This window comes from Nelumbo nucifera, chromosome 1 (genome assembly GCF_055504915.1).
Source record: "Nelumbo nucifera cultivar China Antique chromosome 1, China Antique-T2T, whole genome shotgun sequence".
NCBI lineage: Eukaryota > Viridiplantae > Streptophyta > Magnoliopsida > Proteales > Nelumbonaceae > Nelumbo > Nelumbo nucifera.
In genome coordinates, this window is record NC_142649.1 from 25,399,351 (window position 1) to 25,412,763 (window position 13,413).

Consider the following 13,413-nt stretch of genomic DNA (forward strand, 5'->3'; position numbering starts at 1 on the left):
GTTCATTTTAAATGTTCATAGCCGTTGGATAAGTCTGGGGAGATTTATCCTGCTAAGGCTGACACTAGTGTGCTGCCAACTGTTGGGGTGGCTTGTCTCAGCCGCCAGGGTGAGACCCAAGGCACACGCAGTGTAGGATTATTTGAACCCTTGAACCGGACTAGATTTTCAGTATTGCCCTGGACCTTGGAGATTGATGGGTAAAACTGGAAAGTTACACTTGACCCCTAGACATGATTATGGTACTGCACTAGGTGTCAGATTGGGCTGTTTTTGATATGCCAATCAGTGAGATCCTTAGCGGGGGTCAAAACCTAGGTATGTTGGAACAGTCTGAGAATTCATCTGAGTGGGTGATCATAGAGACGAGATCAGCCATTTTGTCGGACAAAGCTAATGATCGAAGATGCACTCTCTCTGATGGAAACCAAACTGCTGACAGTTGATTTCAATCATTGGAATTTTGTTTTGCAAAATTTATATATATATATGATATATAGACATATACGGTTTCAAAATGTTTGCAAATGGTTTTAAATCCCGGGTTCCTTGTGAGTAGAGAGTGCAACACTGTTCCTTGCTGCCGAGGGAGAGGTCCTCTCTTGTCGGGTAGTGCTTGATCATTATGGGCTGAGAGGTTAAGTGTAATGCCATTTAGGATAATACCTGATGGGCTAATCTTGCACCTGCCCACAGTTCCTGGGTTTTTATAAGATGGTTTGGCCCAGAGACTACTTAATGTAAGTGTTGGGCCCATAGGGTCCATGTGATGGGCTTAAGGGGTTCACTGGGATCTCTAGTGAATTCGGCCAGGCCTTGTAACAGAGGTTGGACCGAACCCTTGTGGCTGGTGTGTAGATCAATACTTGGGTCCTACGTCATACAAAGAAGCCCAACTGGGCAGCAGGTTGGAAGAATTTTGAGCACTTGATTCTTATTGGGCCTAAAGCCCATTTTGAATTAGACTGATTTGATCAGTCATTAATAGGGGGCGGATCCTACCATTCCTTCACAACCATCAGGTCTAGTCTAAATTTTAGAGAACCGATTTCAAAACTAAACTAGGGTAGTATTTGATACGTCCTTTTAGGGAATGTTCTAAGACATGAATGCATTACATGTTCCTTGGTGAGACATTTGGCCCTTAATGATGATAAATGTTCTTTATGTGGTGTAGTTGTTGAGTCTGCATTACATGACCTCTTTGAATGCCATGTGGTCCAACCCATATGGTTTGGGTCCTATATTCAATTTAGTCCAATTCAGTATTAGTGTGTTATTGGGTTTCCCTCCTCATGTGGAGGTGGGACCCATTCATGTGTTGGGGTCTCTTGCCCAACATGTAATTTGAAAAAGTTGGAAAGAAAGACATAATAAAGTTGAGACTCTTGATGTTCTCTCATTAATGAGAATGAGACAAATTGCCTTGTTTTTGTTCATGTCAATGGATGATGGGACCCATTCTTCACTATCCTTTGGCTTTCTCTACAATGCTCATTTTTGTTTTGGTGTAAAGGGTCTCTTGGCATTCTAGATACTCATGCTAGTATCTTCTTAGAGAAGAAAAAGAGAAGAAGAGTTTTCTTAGCTCTTCAATAGTGGTTTTGGAGAGGGCTTGGAAAACTTTGTTTGGTGAGATTTTTCTCATGTTTTGTTGAGTGAAATACTTTATGTTTGATGATTGTGTCTATGTATCCAAGAGAGCTTCTTGTCTTTTGAATTAGTCATCTTCTAGTTGAATCTAGAAAAGTTGTAACTCCATTATATTTGTTTATAGTGAAAGATTTTTGGGTTAGTGCCTCGTGGTTTTTCCTCTTTACACTGGAGAGGTTTTTCACATTAAAAATTCTGGTATACTATTTTTTCTTATGGTGTTTGATTATTTTTCTCATTGGATATTACTTGTTATTATTTTTTTGTCATTTACATTGCTAATTTGCACATTGTTAACAAGGTATTTTAATCCCAACAAAGTGGTATTAGATCTTTGGTTGAAGTAATTTAGGTGTATAAATCATAAATGTGCACAAGTCGTATGGTTATGTTGAATGGTAAAAGTTGGACCATTTGGAAACCAAGGATGGAAGATTTCTTGTATTGTAAGGACTTGTATGGACCTATTTAGGGAGAAGAAGCTAAGCCAGAAGGGACATCTATTAAGGAATTGATGAAATTTGATAGAAAATTTGTAGGTGTCATTAGACAATAGATTAAAGATTGTGTTTTTCACCATGTTTCTTATAAAACTTCAACACACTCTCTTTAGAAAAAGTTAGAAAGTTTGTATGAAAGAAAAACAATGGGAAACAAAGTTTTTTTTTTTTTATTAGGAATCTAGTAAACTTGAAGTATAAGGAAGGTACATCAATTGCAAAGCAATTGAATGAAATGCAAAGCATTGTGAATCAACTTTCCTCTATGAAAATGGTGTTAGATGATGAATTGCATTCCTTGTTGCTTAGTTCTTTGCCGGATAGTTGGGAGACATTGGTGGTGTCTCTAAGTAATTCTACACCTGATAGAGTTCTTACAATGAGTTTAGTTACAATTAGTTTGTTGAATGAAGAAACTAGAAGAAAGACATCCTATTTAGCCCAAGAAAGGGGATTACTCACAACACCGTGACAAATCCAAGATAAGGTCTAAGTCAAGAAAGGGGATTAAATGTTATTATTGCAAGAAATTAAGACATATAAAAAAGGATTGGAGAAAACTCAAGAAATAACAAAAAGAAAAGAAAGAAGAAAAAGAAACCATTGTAGTAGCTTCTGATGGAGAATTAATCATTTTCTTGGGTTGTGATGAACTTGCATTAGTCTCACATCATGATATGGATTGGATAATTGATACCGGTGCATCCTATCATGCTACCCAAAGGAAAGATTTCTTTATTTCATATAAATCTAATGATTCTAGTGTGGTAAAGATGGGAATAGTGGTAATAGGTGATGTACATGTGAAACAAATTCTGGTTGCAAATCGATTCTCAAGGAGGTGAGACATGTTCCAGACCTTCAACTTAATCTAGTTTCTACAGGAAAATTAGATGAAAGGTATTCTAGTCATTTCTATAATGGATGTTGAAAACTTACCAAAGACTCTCTTGTAGTGGAAAGAGGAAGAAGGTGTTGTAATCTCTTCAAGACTCAAGCATATGTTTGCAAGAGTGAGGTAAACATGGTTGAGGAGGTGTCTAAAGATTTATGGCACACACAGCTAGGTCACATGAGTGAAAAAGGCCTACAACTTCTCACAAAGAAACAACTCCTCCCTAACATAATAGCCACACCTTTAATTCAATGTGTTTATTGTTTAATTGGAAAACAACATAAAGTTTCATTTTGGAAAAATTCTATCAAAAGAAAATCTGATGTATTAGAATTAATTCATTCTATTGTGTGTGGTCCTATGAAAGTCAAACTATCAATGGTGCCTCTTATTTTTTCACTTTCATAAATGGTGCATGTAGAAAGGTGTGGACATATGCAATTAAACACAAAGAAGATGTCATGGAAGTATTTAAGCACTTTCATGCTAAATTTGAAAGAGAGATAGGAAAAATTTTTAAATGTGTTCATACAAATAATGGCATTTGGTTTGAATAGTCTATTCCCAAGACACCATAACAAAATGGTGTGGCTGAAAGGATAAACTTCACTATTGTGGAAAGAATTAGATGTACGTTGTACAAAATTACTAAAATGTTTTTGGGGAGAAGTAATGTACATTCAATGTTATTTAATTAATTTATCTTCTTCAATACCCTTGAATGAAGATGTGCCTGAAAGACTATGGACAGGAAAAGATGTTTCCTATAAACATTTGAGAGTGTTTGGATGTAGGGCATTTGTGCACATTCCAAAAGAAAGATAAATCCAAGCTTGATGATAAATGCAAGTAATACATTTTCTTGGGTTATGTAGAGGAGAAGTTCAGTTACAAGTTATGGGGATCCTATTGAGCGGAAAGTTGTTAAAAACCAAGATATGATCTTTCTTGAAAATCAAACCATTGAAAATATTAACAATTAATGTTGAGCAGCTACAACCTTGTACAAATAATCTAATCAAAGTAGATTGAATTCCTCCTTAAGTTGTGCATGGTGTCATGGTGATACAAGAGAAGAAAATGAAGGTAATGATAATCACATACAACATGATGGGTAGGGGGAGTAGCCCTCTTAAGAGCCACCAAATGTGCCACTAGTAAGAAGGTTCACCAGAGAGAAACGACCATCGAGAAGGTACCCACCTAAAGAATTTGTAATGCTTACTGATAAAAGAGAACCAAAAAGCTATGAAGAGGTGCTATCTAGTGAATACAACAATGAGTGGTTTAAAGCCATGCAAAAAGATATAAATTCTTTGCATGAGAATCACACATGATTTGGTAAAGTTGCCTAAAGGCAAGAATACATTCAAGAACAAGTGGTTGTTGAAATTGAAGGCTAAAGATAAGTATTCACAACCAAGATATAAGGCAAGGCTAGTTGTAAAAGGTTTTGGATAAAAGAAAAATGTGTTGACTTTGATGAGATTTTTTTCTGTTGTTGTAAAAATGTCAATAGTACATGTTGTACTAAGATTGGCTGCAAATTTAGACTTAAAAGTTGAGCAACTAGATGTGAAAATGACCTTTCTCCATGGTGATTGGGAAGAAGATATTTATATGAACCAACTGGAAGGATTCAATGTAAAAGGGAAAGAACACATGGTATGCAAGTTCAAGAAAAGTTTGTATGGGTTGAAACAAGCTCCAAGGCAACGAGACAAGAAGTTTGATTCATTTATGATGGTTCGTGAGTACACAAGAACAACTTTAGACCATTATGTGTTTGTTAAGCAATTTTCAGATGATGACTTTATTATCCTTTTATTTTATGTTGATGATATGTTGCTTGTTGGTCATGATCTAACAAAATTGACAAGTTGAAGAAAGAATTGGGCAAGTTTTTTGCTATGAAAGACTTAGGACCAACAAAGCAAATCTTAGGCATGTAAATCTCTCATAACAGAACATGCAAAAAGTTGTGATTGTCACAATAAAGAGACAATGAAAAGGTGCTTGACAGGTTCAACATGGACAAGGCAAAACCGGTTGGGTCTTCTCTTGTAGGTCATTTTAAGTTGAGCTCAAAAGAATGTACTAAAAATTAGATAGAAGAAGAAGAAATGAAGAAAGTTCCTTATGCTTTAGCAGTTGGTAGTTTAATGTATGCTATGGTTTGTATAAGACTGGACATTGCACATATTTTTTATGTTGTGAGTAGGTTCCTTAACCATCCTGGAAAAGAGCATTGGGCAGTAGTGAAATGGATTTGCAAGCTTCTCCGAGGTTCGTCTAAAGGGTGTTTGAGTTTTGGAGATGGTAAGCCTATGTTAGAAGGCTTTACCTATACAGACATGGCAGGAGAAGTTGATTATATAAAATCCACATCAGGTTATTTATTTAACTTTGTAGGGGAAGATATTTAATGGCAATCTAAATTATAAAAATGTGTTGCATTATCCACCATAGAAGTTGAATACAATGTGGTGACTGAAACTTTCAAGGAAATGTTGTGGATGAAGAGGTTTTTACAAGAACTTGGTTTGAAACAAGATAGATATGATATTCATTGTGATAGTCAAAGTGTCATCCAATTAAAAAATAATTCTAGCTATAATTATAAGTCGAAACACATTGATGTGAGATATCATTGGATAAGAGATGTGTTAAAGCAAAATTTAGTGCAACTATAAAAGATTTATACTCACAATAATGATTTGGATATGATGACTAAAGCATTATCAAGGGAAAAACATTAGCTTTGTAAAAGCATTGGACTTATAGTCCTCATAAGTTAGGAGGGAGAGATTTGTTATGTTTTCCTCATGTAGAGGTGGGATCCCTCACATGTTGGGGTCTCTTGCCCAACAGTAAAATGATAAAGTTGGAAAGAAAGATAAAATAAAATTGAGACTCTTGATACTCTCTCATTAGTGAGAATGACACAAATTGTCTTGTCTTAATTCATGTTAATGGATGGTGGGATCCACTCTCTACTATCCTTTGACTTTCTCTACAAGCCTCATTTTGTCTTAGTGTAGAGGGTCTCTTAGCATTGTAGATACTGATGTTGGTATCCTCTTAAAGACGAACAAGAGAAGAGAGTGGGAAAAAGGAATTCAAGCTTCTTGCTACATGAACAAGAACACATTCAATCAATCATTATGGCTATTGTTTAAAACTTATTTCATCAAGATTTTGGTGGATTTTTTTAGCTCTTCAATAGTAGTTTTGGAGAGGGCTTGAGTATCTATGTTTGGTAAGATCTTTCTCATATTTTGTTGATTGAAATATTCATTACTTGATTATTGCTTCTGTATATCCAAAAGAGGTTCTTGTCTCTTGAATTAGTTATCCTCTATTTGAAACTAGAAAAGTTATAACCCTATTATATTTGTTGATAGTGGAAGATTTCTTGGTTAGCACCACGTGGTTTTTCCTCTTTACACTAGAGAGGTTTTCTACATTAAAAATTCTAGTGTGCTATTTTCTCTTGTGGTATTTGATTATTTTTTCTCATTGGACATTACTTGTTATTTCTCCTTTGTCATTTACATTACTGATTTGCACACTATTAACAAGAGATTTTGATCTCAAGATAAAATCTTAGCTTGTCTTGAATCACAGTGGAAGTTTGACTTTGCCAATACTACCATTATTGATAATGGCTGGCTATTGCGTAGGTGTTTACTTATGCACTAAATTTGACTAGCATGAAATGCTAACATTTTTAAAGGAGAAGCCTTTTGAACCCATGGAGGTCATTATTTACTTCCATGTTCAGTTAAATAATGTATTAACCAGTTGCTATAGTGGTGATTCTATGAATAGCCATGCACCTCTACAACAAATATTTTCCACATGTTGGCATAAACCACCACCAAGCTATCTCAAGGTCAATGTCGATGCTGTAGTTAGGCTCCATTCTGTTTCACTTGGAGTGGTTGTTTGATCACAAAGGTGATTACATGTTTGCTTGAGCCAAAATGATGAATCCTTGTGAATCTAAACTTGCAGAGGCTTATGTTTTCTTTGAAGGAATAGACCTCTGATTTCTTTGGATTTACACATTATTATTGAAGGTGATGCACTTAATGTTGTGAACCTGCTATTGGTGGCTGATTCTACACCATGGAGACTACATATTGTGATAGTCATTTGTTGCAGAGGTCTTCTTCCTCGTCGACCTTCATTCCTAGTGCATTTTAAATTTATTCTTTACAGGTGGCTAATACTTTTTTCTCATTGTGTTGCCCATCATGGATTAACTCTCAATCGATCTTGTTGGTCTTTAGTACCTAACTTTTCAAAGCTTGTATTTGTCTCTAATTTGAACTAAATGAGGCTTTTCCTCAAAAAGAAACATGAATTTATTTGTTTTCATTTGTTTTTGAAATTGCTGCATCAGTAATGAAACAAAAACACATTCTTGAACTCTATTTTTTGTTTTGAAATGCAGAAGTATATAAATTGGTTTTGTTTCAAAAAGTGAAGGTTTTAAAACCCAATTTGGAAACAAAACTGCTTTGGTCACCAGTTTCCAGGTCACAGGTTCAACCATCTGGTCGGAACAGATTGGCTTGTGATGTTTTGAAAAGTAGAAAATGAAAAAGATAATTAAAATAATGAAATGACCTGAAGACTATTCATCGGGTTGAATAGTTTAGTAGTTCAACCATTGAGTCAGTGGTTTGCTGACCAAATCAACGGTTTTTTTTTTGGAAATTTCTGGGTCATGCATAAAATGGAACCGTACAACTGACCAATTCCTAGGTAGACCAGTTTGACTATCTGGTCCGGTCCATTTTTCAAAATAGTGTGGAAAGAAATGCATAGTTTTGAAACCAATAAAATAGTGGTCTCCACAACAAAAGAAAATTTTGTAATGTAAAAATATTATATAACTTATGGAACATGATAATAAATAACCCGATCAAAATGTGCCCTTTAATAAATTCAAATTGGAGAAAACCCTTTTTTGGTTTTAGTTTTGGAAACAAAAAATACATACATAGTTTCCAAGCTTTTTGTTTTAATAACCATGCAATTTGTTTTCAAACCAGCTGGTTTTGTTTTGTTTTACATATGGAATTAATGACAAGAAAAAAATAATTCAAATTGGACAAAACCCTTTAGTGAGACTAAAAATGCAAAGGAAGTCGGACATATAGATCTCACTTCCTAAACGAGTGGGTGCTAAACCTCTTGCCAAAGTCATCTTAAGCCTTATTGTAATTCCTTATTAACTTACTAAGCTAGGGCTGTCAATAGGTTTGGTCTACTTAATGGACCGAACCGATTATAATGGTTTGGGTTCCATGTTTCTATCCTGATTAGTAATTAGGCCAGTTCCGGTTTTGCTTGTCCTGAACCGATATAGATTTGGAACTTATTATTTTATTAAATATATATAATATCTTTTAATTTTTTATAATTTCATCATATTTTAAGTTTGAAATGATAAATTTGATAGATAATATTAATTAAAAATGTTAAATTTATTAAGATATACATAATTTAATATTTTTATCATTTTTATTATGGCTATGTAATCAAAATTTAAATTTTAAGTTATTATTTAATGAATAAATATAGTTTTTAGTATAATCAGAAACCTGACTATTAATCAGGCTGGTTTTGGGTCTATGATTTTGTCCCAATTAATAACCAGCCCAGGGCTGTTTCTACTAGGACCCAACCTAGAGCCACCCATTGATAGTCCTACCCAACACCAATCTTGGAACGAGCAAGAAATAACTATTACTGTATTAGCACTAATATCACTACAATAATGGTTATTAAGCTTTTAAAATCATAGAGCAATATTAAGTCATCTAACTACTGCACTAAATACCTCCTGTTCATGAAAGAAAAAAGAAAAAAATTCAAGTTCATTTGTTCTTTTGAAATTTACATTAGATAAATGCATTTTCCATTGTCATTGTTTCCCTTCTGCAATACATTTGCCACTAAAATTTTGATTATTTGATCTTTTGTGGATCTCTATCTTCTAGATGGTAGTGGTGATCATTCTTAGTTTTCATGATATATTCTTCTTTTTTCTTGAACCGACATTCCTCTATATGATGACGATTTTCTTCATGAGTATTTTAAAAATTATTCTTTAAGGTGCTTTATGATCAAAAATTAAGTCTTCTTTGTTTTCAAATTTCTCAAGACAGGGAGCTTATTCTCTCTAGTTCATTTTTACTAAGTATTATTTTTATCTATTTGAACCACTCTTGTTCAGTGAGTCCATAGTAGCTTTGTTTTACTAAAAGCAAGATTTTTTTTAGCTAATGTAATTCCACAAAAGGTGTTCCATTCTCCTCACATTTACACATTAGGTTTAATTGAATTCAATCCTCTTGTTATTCAAGCATTCTCTTGATTATTTTCTTCAATCTTCATTCCTTATTTTTGTTGATGTGGCCAGAGGTTTCTATTGCTAAGGCTACTCAAAAATATAATTGAAAAATAAAAACTAGAAGAGTGCATGATTTAGGAGCATCCCATTTTTTTGTATATGTTATCATTGAATGGTCCATTATTTGGCTGGCAAGCAAGAGAATATGGGTTCAAGTTTGAATACAACTCTGAGTGAAAATTCCAAGGGTTGGGACTGTACCTGTTGGGTTTTCCCTCTTCATGTGAAGGTGGAGCCCACTTATGTGTTGTTATCTTGAACTTATTTTATGATCTCACTCTCATAGGACAGATTTGGAATCATGGCCGCGTCGTTAGATGGACCTCACAAGGTATGAGATCGGATTCACATGATTGGTGGATTTTGCAGGGTTAGATCTCACTGTTCATATGGATCTCACGAAATTAATTCCTTGCAGCCTTGCATCCTCATGGATGATTTGACATCACAACTACTCTCAGCCTCGCATCATATTCGACCTTACAGATCCTTTGGGTTTAACAAGGGTTTTGGCTCATAGCTATTGGAAATTGTCTATGACCTCACACGTTGGTTTCATAGACCTCATGACATTTGTTATTGTGCGGACCTCGTGATTATGGCATTCTCAAAGTGTTGGAAATGAATCATCATCTTTGTGTATAAATATGTATGTGCATTTCATTTATGTAGAGAGATAATAGTTAGTGAGTGGTTGTAACATTATCTTCTTGTGTGGAAAGAAGATTTAGTCTTCTTGTTGAGCTCATCCTCTTGTTGAAACTAGAGATGTTGTAATCCCATTACTAGTATTCTATGGTTGTTTCTTTTATATTCTTAAAGGGATTTTCATGCGGGAAAACCGCTTGTTGGTCTACTAGGTGTTTTTCCTATAGCGGTAATTTTGATTGCTACTAAAACATACACATATGCTAAAATCCTATATGTTTTGTTCTCTATTTCTTGCTTCTTGTATTATTTTGAAGGGATGGGATATCCATTTCATGGACGCCCAAATCTTGCGGAATGGATAGGGCGAATTTCAAAAATTTCTCCCATCTTTGCAGGGAATCGAATTCCCTATTTCAAAAACATATTTTCAAGGATCAATCTTGAATCAAGAACCAAATTAGATCTGAACCAAAAGAAGTAGGAGGGAGGATATACCTGATACAGAGAATCAATATCTCCCAATGGAGGTATTCACGCACAAGGAAAGATCCAAAATCTGCTCCCACTGAAGAAGGCACAGTGCAGGATGGAGCATAATCAGCAATGTTCTTCCAAAAAAACTTGACCATTCGCAAGATTCAACTGGATGGCTTGTGAGTACAGCTCCCACCAATCTTTTCCCCAAAAGATTGGAATCAAGATCAGATCTTGATTTCTCCCAAGAACTGGAGATCGAACTAAAGGCAGTGGCGGCGGCAGGAAGGAGGCGACAGGAGAGAATTCGCAGGGTGCAGAAATCTCTCTTTCTGTGTTTTTCCTTAGCTCTGAAGAGAATCAGATCTCTGTCAGCCCAGCCTTTGTTACAAGGCCTGGCCGAATACACTGTTATGGACAGTGCACCCCCTGAATCCCATCTTATGGGCTCTATGGGCCCAACACTTACCCTAAGTGGTCCCTGGGCCAAGCCACCTTGTAACACCCAGGGACTGTGGGCAGATGCAAGATTAGCCCATCAGGTATTATCCTCAATGGTCTTACACTTAACCTCTCAGCCCATAATGATCATACACTGCCCGACAAGAGATGACCTCTCCCTCGGCTGCAAGGAACAGTGTTGCACTCTCTACTTATATGGATCCCGGGAATTAAAACCTTTTGCAAATATTTTAGAAACCATAATATATACTTTTATATCTCATATAAAATATACTTTGCAAAAACAAATCTCAAGGGTTGAAATCGGCTGCCAGCAGTCTTGGTTTCCATCAGAGAGAGTGCATCCCCGATCATTACCTTTGTCCGACAAAGGGGCTGATCCTTTCACTATGATCACCCACTTAGATGAATTCTCAGATTGTCCGACATACCCAGGTTTTGACCCTCGCTAAGGATCTCACTGATTGGTACATCAAAGACAGCTCAATCCGACATCTAGTGTAGTATCATAATCGAGTCTTGGGGTTAGGTGTAACTTTCCAGTTTTGCCCATCTATCTCCAAGGTCCAGGGCAATACTAGAAATCTGGTCCGGTTCAAAGGTTCTATTAATCCTACACTTTATGTGCATAGGGTCTCACCTTGGTAGCTGAGACAGGCCACCCCAACCGACTTGGTGGCACTACAGTGTCAGCCTTGTCAGGATAGGTCTCCCCATACCGATCCACTGGCTGTGAACATTCTAAACTAACACGAGTCTCATTAAGTGTCCAGTTTAAGGGTATTACACAGAAACATACCAAGAGAACATGAATAAAAAATGTAATTTTATTCATTTACAATAAATTCATAAAATACATCATTCTTGATTGAAGCTAAGGGCATACAAAACTGTCTAACAACTCCCACTTGCACTTAGGTCCAATCAGGTACTAGCCAGAGTCCCATGCTTTCCACGTGTTTCTCAAACACTTTATGTGAAAGTGGCTTTGTCAATGGGTCTACTACATTTTCCACTGACGCTACCTTCTAAATTCCCCTCTACCAACAATTTCCCGCAGTACGTGGTACTTCCTCTCGATGTGCTTCGACTTCGAGTGGGCTTGTGGCTCCTTAGCCTGAGCAATGGCTCCATTGTTGTCACACAACAATGGAATGGGTGATGTGCTGGACGGAACTACTCCCAAGTCATGAACGAACTTCTTCATCCACACGGCTTCTTTGGTAGCCTCACTTGCGGCAATGTATTCGGCCTCGGTTATGGAGTCTACTGTGGACCCCTGTTTGCTGCTTTTCCAGCAAACAACACACGATCCTATCGTGAAAACATATCCAGATGTAGACTTTCTATCATCCGGATCGGACTGGAAATCTGCATCTGTAAACCCTTGGATCTGTAGTGAACTACCATCCAATACCAGACAAAACTCTTTTGTCCTTCGAAGGTACTTAAGTATGCATTTCACAGCAGTCCAATGCTCCTGCCCTGGGTTGGCTTGGAATCTGCTTACTACACTCATTGCCTGGGCGATGTCAGGACGAGTGCATAGCATGGCATACATGATGTTCCCTACGGCTGAGGCATAGGGAACGTCTTTCATGCTCTCGATCTCCTCAGAGGTCTTTGGAGACATCTTCTAGGAGAGATTGACTCCATGCCTGAAAGGAACATTTCCTTTCTTGGAGTTTTCCATGCTATATCTCTTGACTATTTTGTCAATATAAGCAGATTGGGATAATCCTATTATCCGCCTCGATCTATCTCTATAGAGTCGAAGACCCAGTATATAGGAGGCTTCTCCAAGGTCTTTCATGGAGAATTGCTGTGATAGCCATACTTTTATCGTAGTTAACATTCCTACATCATTCCCAATGAGTAGAATGTCATCTACATACAGAACCAGAAACGTAACCTTGTCACCACTGGTCTTTCTGTAAACACAGGGTTCATCCGGGTTTTGCTCAAAATCAAACCTTTTGACCGCAGAGTCAAATCGGATGTTCCAACTTCTAGAAGCTTGCTTCAATCCATATATAGATCTATTCAACTTACAGACCATGTGTTCCTGACCCACAGCTACAAAACCTTGCGGTTGCTGCTTATAGATATCTTCAGTAAGATGTTCATTCAGGAACACAGTTTTGACATCCATCTGCCAAATCTCATAGTCATAGTAAGCTGCTACAGCTAGCAGGATCCTAATGGATTTAAGCATAGCCACGGGCGAAAAGGTTTCCTCATAATCGATGCCTTCTTTCTGAGTGTATCCTTTTGCCACCAGACGAGCTTTGTAGGTCTCAACCCTGCCATCGGGGCCCTTCTTCCTCTTGTAGATCCATTTGCAACCAATT